Below are 8,570 nucleotides of genomic sequence, written 5' to 3'. Positions count from 1 at the left end.
AAAAAAAAAAAAAAAAAAAAAAAAAAAAAAGTTGAGCCCGGCACAGTGGCGGACTCCTGTAATCCCAGAGGCTCAGGAGGCAGAGCAGGAGAATCAGGAGTTCAAAGCCAACCTCAGCAATGGCAAGGCACTTAGCAACTCAGACCCTGTCTCTAAATAAAACACAAAATAGGGCTGGGGATGTGGCTCAGTGGTTGAGTGCCCCTGAGTTCAATCCCTGGTACCCCACCGCCCACCCCAAAAAAGGTTGAGTATGAACAGTCAACAGCTGAAACATGTTTTAAATTTCTTAAATTCACTAATTGGGCACAGCGGTGCTTGCCTGTAATCCTAACTACTTGGGCAGCTGAGGCTCAAGGATCTCAAGTTGGAGACCAACCTCAACAACTTGGTGAGACCCTGTCTCAAAAAACAAAAAGGGATGAGGATGTAGCTTAGTGGTAAAGTGACCTTGGGTTCAATCCCCAATACAAAAACAAAAAAGAAAAAATGTCATATGTTTTCAAATGGTGAGTTTCTCAGTCAACCTTCTTTTCTCAGAAGCCCTTAATACATCATCCTCCTCACCTCTAGATTATCATATAGAATGTCTTCATTCAACACAGGAATTTCTTAAGGACAAAGCACTGTGTTAGATGTTGCATAAGAGGAGAAAAAATCATTTATTTTAATTCATACAAAGGAGTGTATGAATAATAATAATGCATTTAAAGTCATCAAAAAATTTTTGAGCCAAAAAATAAACTCATAAAATTCACTTGAATCCTGGAGAGACATTAGAACAAAACATACATTTTGAAGACTGAAGGATTGTAGGTATTCAGAGTGGGCCCCCAGAAAGACACTCTACTTCCACTTAGAAGGGAGACAAAACAAAACACTTGGGAAGGGCTGTGATTGTCTTCACAAAATAACTTGGACTTGAAGTTTAATAGGAGGAGCTGAACATATGAATTTACCATGAGGCTCCCAAAACCTCACTGAAATGATTGAGATTGAAACCATCAGGGCACTTAGGAACAAAGAAGGGAACCATCCTTAGATGAAAATTATGAGGCACATCTGGAGCACAGAAAGGACTTTTTTTTATCCAAACAGGATCCATAGCAGAGGCAATCCCAACTCCACCATTAAAAATCTGAGGACCTAAGCACTTAATCCTCTTCTTGATAATGGATGAAAGGAATGCAATCTCCACTATCAAGAGACCTCATCACCCAGGGCAGTGGCTCATGCAGTAACTTGCTTTATTTATTTATTTATTTATTTAGGTACTGAGCTACATCCCTAGCCCAGCCCTTTTTATTTTGAGACAGGGTCTCACTATCTTGCTGAACTGGCCTCAAATTTTTAACCCTTCTGTCTCATCCTCCTGGGTCACTGGGATTACAGGGGTGCTGGCTCCCTGCAATAGCTTTTGCTTACAAGATAAAATGTAGAAATACTATCTAAGCAACATGAATAAAAGGTCAGGGTAATGGAGAATGAGTACAAATCTGCCTTCTGAACTAAGAGGCCTTTCCTTAGCCCCCTGTCCTTCACGAATTATGGCAGCTAGTCAAAAGACTAGAATAAACTGAAATTGCTGATGCAGGAGTGCACGCCTGTAATCCCAGCGTCTTGGGAGGCTGAGGCAGGAGGATAATAAGTTCAAAGCCAGCCTCAGCAAAAGCAAGGCGCTAAGCAACTCAGTGAGACACTGTCTCTAAATAAAATACAAAATAGGGCTGGGGATGTCACTCAGTGGTCGAGTGCCTCTGAGTTCAATCCCTGGTATCCCTAAAAAAAAACTGAAATCAATTTCCATGCATGTATGAGTTTGTCAGGATGAACTCACTATGTATAACTATAAAGCTCTAATAAAAAAAATACTACAATTTTTTGTTGGTAAAAGAGATTTACACATGAAAATATACCAACATCTGGGAGAAGGGAGAGTGCGGTTTAAAAAAAAAATAAAAGCTACCTCACTGCCTCATCACCACAAAATGAAAGTTCATGATTCCCTAAATATACAACAAATACTGAGCCTATTAGGGCCTAACTCTTGCATATGAACACACAGACAACAATATCAAGGGCTGGGGATATAGCTCAGTTAGTTGGTAGAGTGCTTGCCTTGTATGCACAAGGCCCTAGGTTCAATCCCCAGCACCACAAAAATAAATAAATGTGTGTGTGTGTGTGTGTGTGTGTGTGTGTGTGAAGACATGTAAAGAAAGACTCTAACATGAAGGAGATTGAAATAAGCAAACCTATAAAAAAACAAAATAATGCTGAAATCAGATGAAAAAACTTTTAAACTTATAATTGATGTCTTCAAAGACGTGATAAGATATAACATTCATAGTTTGCACTTTAGTTTAAACCAAGATACTTAAGTGTTGTGGATATTTTTAAATAAGCAATTAGATTTTTTTGTTGACCTACATGTTATTTGGATGTGGGAATTTATTAAAATTTTCTTTGTGGCCTAATGAATGGCTACTACAGTTGCTTCCTCTTGTCCTCGGGGGCTACATTTCAAGACCCCCAGAGGATGCCTGAAATAGCAGATAATACTGAACACAAGTACACTTTGCTTTTTCCTATGCATATATAAATATAATGACTTTTCCATCTTCACTAAGCATTTAATATCCATGAAACTGTAACTTTTGCTGTTTGAGATGTGATCGCAAAACTACCACAATTTTTTTCCTCCTTCACAATTTTAGGGATATAAGATTCCTTCTTACTAAGATCTTAACAAATTTCCCACACGTTTTTTCCTTATTAAGTCAAAAACTTTCACTTTTTCCCTTAAAGGAGGTACTTTATGGCCTCCCTCTGGAGTATCCAAATTGCTAGTATCACTGATCTTACACTTTGGAACCATTATTAAGTAAAATAAGTGTTACTTGAACATAAGCACAGCAACAATTAATCTAACCAAAATATCTACAAAGTTACTAACAGTCTGGTGAAGTATACAGAATAGATACACTGGACAAAGGGATGATTCTCATCATGGGTGGGATAAAGTGGAAAGATGTGAGCTTGCATTATGCTTCTCAGAACAACATGCAATTTAAAATTCATGAATTATTTTTGGGATTTTCCATTTTATATTTCCAGATCATAATTAACTGCAAGTAAATGAAACCACAGAAAGTGAAACCGTGGATAAGGAGGGAGGGGACTACTATAGTTTTTAATGTTTTGCAGAAATTTAAAAGGAATATATTTTTCACATTTGGGGGGGGTTTAAATTTTTATATGCATATTTTCAACTTATTAACTGATATGTTCAAGTCCTCTAAATCTCTTTGTATGATTTTTTTTCTACTTCTCTGCCAGTTCCTGAGAAAAGTGTTTTGAAGTTGCTCATTGTGGATTTGTTTAGTTCAAGGACAATGAAAAATAAGAATAAAATGATCATAGTAGAAACAGAAGGAAAACATTACTAAAGAAAAAAACAAATGAATGAGATAGAGGGGTGTTGGGAAATCCACTAGGCAGAGGCAGAAATTCAGAGGGTAGGAGATAAGTTTCCTTTGGTAAGCTTCTAGATTGTAATTCCCCACAGCACTAGACAGAAGCTGGCCAGGAAGTGATCAGGTCTCTAGCCATCCTTAGGAGATAGCATGCTCTGCTAGAAGATACCAGCTTGGGGAACTTCTTTGCCTTGAGAAAGAAACTGGAGTCTTGGAACCTCAGACTGCTGCAACACTTTGCTCTGGAAGGACCTAGAAGGAGCATGATCCTTCTACAAGCACCAGCTTGTCAGTGATCTTCAGCACATTCTCTTTGCCTCTTGGCCTTATTCCCCTCACATTATTGACAGTGTAGTCCTCCAAATTTGTAAATTCTGTGATTGGGGACAAAAAGAGATTTTTTTTCTTACATACATGACTCTAGTGGAGTGCATTACAATCATAATTATCCATTCACAGCACAATTTTTCATAACTCTGTGTATGTTCATGCCAAATTATGCCATTATACATGAGCTCTCATTATTTTTTTTGCATTACAATTCTTAATACACCTTTATACCACAATTTATCATATCTCTGTATATAAGATATGTTGACACCAAATTCACATCTTCATACATGTATTTTGTATAATGATGAGGGACAAAAGAGATTAATGGGAGAAAAGCATGCAAATTTCATTTGATGTTAATATTTTAATTTCTTTTATGTGCACATCAGGATCTTCACAGGAAAGAATTGAAGTGGAAGATAAACATTATTTTAATAAGATTTATTGGTACAGATTCACTTTGGCATTAACTCCCCATCAGCAGTGATAAGAATGTTTTTCCTGCTACAGGGAGAGTACTTTTCTCACAAGAATTTATGCTATTTTTAGATAGAAAGATACAGGTACAAGCCCTACAAGTATCTGCTGTTTCTCAATCACCTTTAATTCAAAGTAATCAGTATGCCAAAGCCGCATGTTTTGAGATGGCATGTTTTGATTCCCCTCAATGATACTTCTAACAGGACTTTCCTCCACTGTCATTCTCTAAAATCCAAGTCACTGTGTGAAATGGAGTTTTACTTAAAATATGGCAATAACAGATAGCAGTTACAGCACAGAAAGGGAGCATCTTAAAACTATTAGATAGAGTGGTGATAAAGGAGTTAGAAAGCATAAATTTGCCCATTACTGATAAGGGAGCACTTTAGCAGTATCTAGAAAATCACAAATCATATACAAATCCCTATGGTCATCAATTTCATTTCCAGGAATATTTATCTAACCAGATATCTCTCTCTCTCTCTCTCTCTCTCTCTGTACAGGGATTGAAACCAGGTACAAAGCCACATTCCCAGTCCTTTTTATTTTTTTATTTTTTATTTTGAGACAGGGTCTCACGATTGTTTAGGGCCTCTCTGAGTTACTGAAGCTGGCTTCGATCTTATGATCCTCCTGCCTCCACTCCCAAGCAATTGTGATTATAAGTGTGTACCATAGTGCCTGATGCAATAGATATAATGTTATCCTTTCAAAATTATATCTGCAGAAGTGTATTTATTGTGGCTCCATTTGTAATTTTAAAAAAATCAGTTAAAACTCAAATGTCCATCAGCAGGAGACAATTTAAATTAGAAACAAGCCAGTCATGGGAATGCATGCCTGTAGTCCCAGCTGCTTAGGAGGCTGGGGCAAGAGGACCACTTGAGCCCAGGCTCTGGGATCAGTCCGGGAAATACAGTGTGAAGTGGGGGTGGGACAAATTAGAAGTAAATTTACTCTTCTTGTGTTGATATGCAAATATCTCTAAGGTAAGGTATTAAGAAGAAAAACCAGGAGCAGGGGTTGTGGCTCTGTGGTAGAGCGCTTGTCTAGCACATATGAGGCCCTGGGTTTGATCCTCAGCACTACATAAAAATAAATAAATAAAAATTAAAAAAAAACAAGTTTCATTACATTTAGTACACTACAATTTGTGGAGAGAAAACTAGAGAAGGAAAACTACATGTAGGTATTTTCTTATATATGCAAAGAATATTCCCAACATTTCCTGAAGTATATGAAAGAAACCAGTAACTACTGATAGAAGGAGAATAGGCAGGTACAAGAGATACATTTTGTATATTTTGAATTTAGAACCATATACTGTAGTCTTTCTGCATATCATATTATTTAAATTAATGTATACTTTTAATTATATATATTATATGTGTGTACAGTCTATATGTGTGTGTATTATGATATACATGTATGTAGCATGCAAATATGTAAAAATATATTATGTGTATACATACCTATGTCTTATATACATAAACATTTAAATGGACAAAATGGAGTTTGGCAAATCTAGTTCCCACAAGCCTCTGAGGACTATGCCTGCAGCTCTTTCTATTTTTACCTTCTCATCTCTTCTACTCAGTCCAGGACTTACCCCTCTTTTCTCCTTGTCTTCAGGGAAAAGCCATAAGACTGACATGTGGTCTAATATAGCACTTAATTCTCTATTAATCACTTTCCTCTAGAAAGAACTGACCTGATCTAATCTTTCATCACCTATAAGAGTCAGTAAGGAGTGTTTCTAAAGACAGTGTTTTAGGACTCTGGTTTTGACTTTTAACAAAGCAAAAAATATGCACATTATTCGAATTTAGAGTTTTCTCTTCCAAATTGAGTTCAAATTTGTAGGCTAAACTCCCTTAACATACTTTGAGGCAGGAGTCGAAGGGGAGGTACACTCTCTTGGCACCTCCAGAATAAAAGCTAGTTTCCTTTCATCATTCCTAATACATAGGTAACACTGAAAGGATCATTCTTATTCATCAGTCTCGGCAAGGATCTTTGCTTTTATTTTTGAGGATAAATTCCTATGTAATAGAGTGATGTCAAAAGTTTAGAATTTCCTCTGTGATTTAAAAAATGATTATTTTTGCAGCTCTGGGTGTCAAACCCAGGGCCTCAAACATGCTAAGCAAGTGTTCTACCACTGAGCTACTCCCTCAGCCCTAAAAAATAATTTTTAAGCTTGGAAAGGCATTTTCTATTTGGAGGTTAGATATTTGCCTATTTTTCTACTTTGTTTCACCTTTTACATCAGATTATTTAATTTATATGAAATTTATTTTGGTGAAAATTGGGAATTAGGATATAACTTTATTACTCCTCTGAATAATTAGCTAATTATACCAGCACTAAAATTCTCCCATTTTTAGGAATTTATGTTATCTCCCTCACTGTAGACCAGTTTTTTAATATACGCATTAAGGTCTGTTTCTAGCTCATTAATTTTGCTCCGTGGAGCTATTTTTGCACTAGTTGGAGACAGTTTTTAATTTTGATTTTAAATTTTTATAATAAAAAGGGAAGAAAAATTGCCTAGTGCCAAGTACAGTGGCTTATGCCTGTGTCCCAGCACTTTGGGGCTTAGGCAGGCGGATTGTGTGAGCCCGGGAGTTGGAGGACAGCTGGGCCAAATAGAAAGAAGGTCCTTTCTTTAAAAAAAAAAAAAAAAAATCTACAGAGAAAGAGGAGCCTGGGATGACCATGAAGATATACAGGGGAGGGCTATGGTTAAGACAAGGCAGTGCAGAGTGCAGAGTGTGTGTCAAGGAGTCATTTAGAGTTAATAACTGAGGTGCTTAGTAGCACTAATGGCCTGACTGTGTGATAAAGCTCATCAAATTGTTACAAGAGGAAAAGTCTCACATCAAGACCCTCAAATCCACAGCAATCTAACAGCAAAATCAGAGGAATCCTATGTATTACCCTTCTATTCGTTCCATAAAGGTATATTGAGGACCTGCTATGTGTCAGACACTATATTAGCCTGAGCTTAAAGCAATGAACAGACAGAGGATCTGCTCCCAGGAGCCCCCTGCAAGTAGAGAGAGATGTTGACTCTGCAGCAGAATATTTAGTTAATGGGAATTATGCCTCTTGTTTTATTTTGTGGATGTTTGTCAATTTCAGCATCTCAGAACCTGAATCTTCTTATGTTTGGGTTATTACTTACTTCTGAGGTTGAATTATTTAAAAAGTAGTACCCTAGGAGAGTCTCATGCTTGAGATTTATTGGAAAAGGGTTCTTAAGAGAAGGAAGATGGGCCCATTCTAGCTGCAAGGATGATAAGAAACATCATCTCTTAGCTGGGCACATTGCTGCCATGAATAAAATCAATGTTTAAAAAAAAGGAGGAGAGTAAAGGAAACAGGACAGGTCAGGGGGGAAAGCTAAGCAAGGAAGTGGTATAGCTGGAGACCCTTTGGGAGCTCTGAACCATAAACTGTACTTCAGATTTCGTCCCACCTTGAGGCAAGGATGTCACTTTTGAATGTCTGAATCAGTCAACCATTGATTGAAGGCTGCTAATGATAAGTAACCTAATTTCCATAGCTAAGGTTATCACCATTAATACAGGAAAAGTTATGAGATGTGTACTAGCCAGATAAAGAAAACCTAGGTGAAGGGTCCAGGTCTGCCACTTTGGAGATTACGCAGCCTCAGAGGCTAGCCTGTTTACTCTGTGGGTGGGATAGTGAGCAGCAACTGCTCCTAAGGTTTGGCTCTAGCATCTACTACTGATGCCACCACTAATAGTTCTCCCACCATGCTATTTACCTCAATATTAAATGTTTTTACATTAATAACTGCCATGGAGCTCTCATTTGGTACTCCGACAACTTCGGCTAGAATACTTGGTGGTATAACTTTGGGATTTGGATTAAAGTTCCCTGGAGTGGGTGGAGCAGCACGTATTGCATCTACTACAATTTCCACAACTACCACCACCACTGTCACTGCCATAGCTACTATCACAATCACGAATGACTTTAACCCAAATCTAAGACCACTGACATCAACTGGGATTAATAACAATGATCCAGTCAGTGTTTCTTCTGTATCCCTTACTTCAACTGTTAATTTAATAACAACTCCACTATGATATACAGGCAGCTGGATGGTCTGATAAATAAGTGATGCCTTGAGTTAGAGGATCAACAGAAGTATTTTCTTTACCAGGTCACCCAGGTCAATGCTTGAAACTGCGCATTGATTGAGAGCAGTGAGGAGATTACTATTTTACATGGAGAAGTGGAAAAAGTGAA

This window comes from Marmota marmota, unplaced genomic scaffold, assembly GCF_001458135.2.
Source record: "Marmota marmota marmota unplaced genomic scaffold, marMar, whole genome shotgun sequence".
NCBI classification, from domain to species: domain Eukaryota; kingdom Metazoa; phylum Chordata; class Mammalia; order Rodentia; family Sciuridae; genus Marmota; species Marmota marmota.
This window is presented reverse-complemented; position numbering follows the sequence as displayed.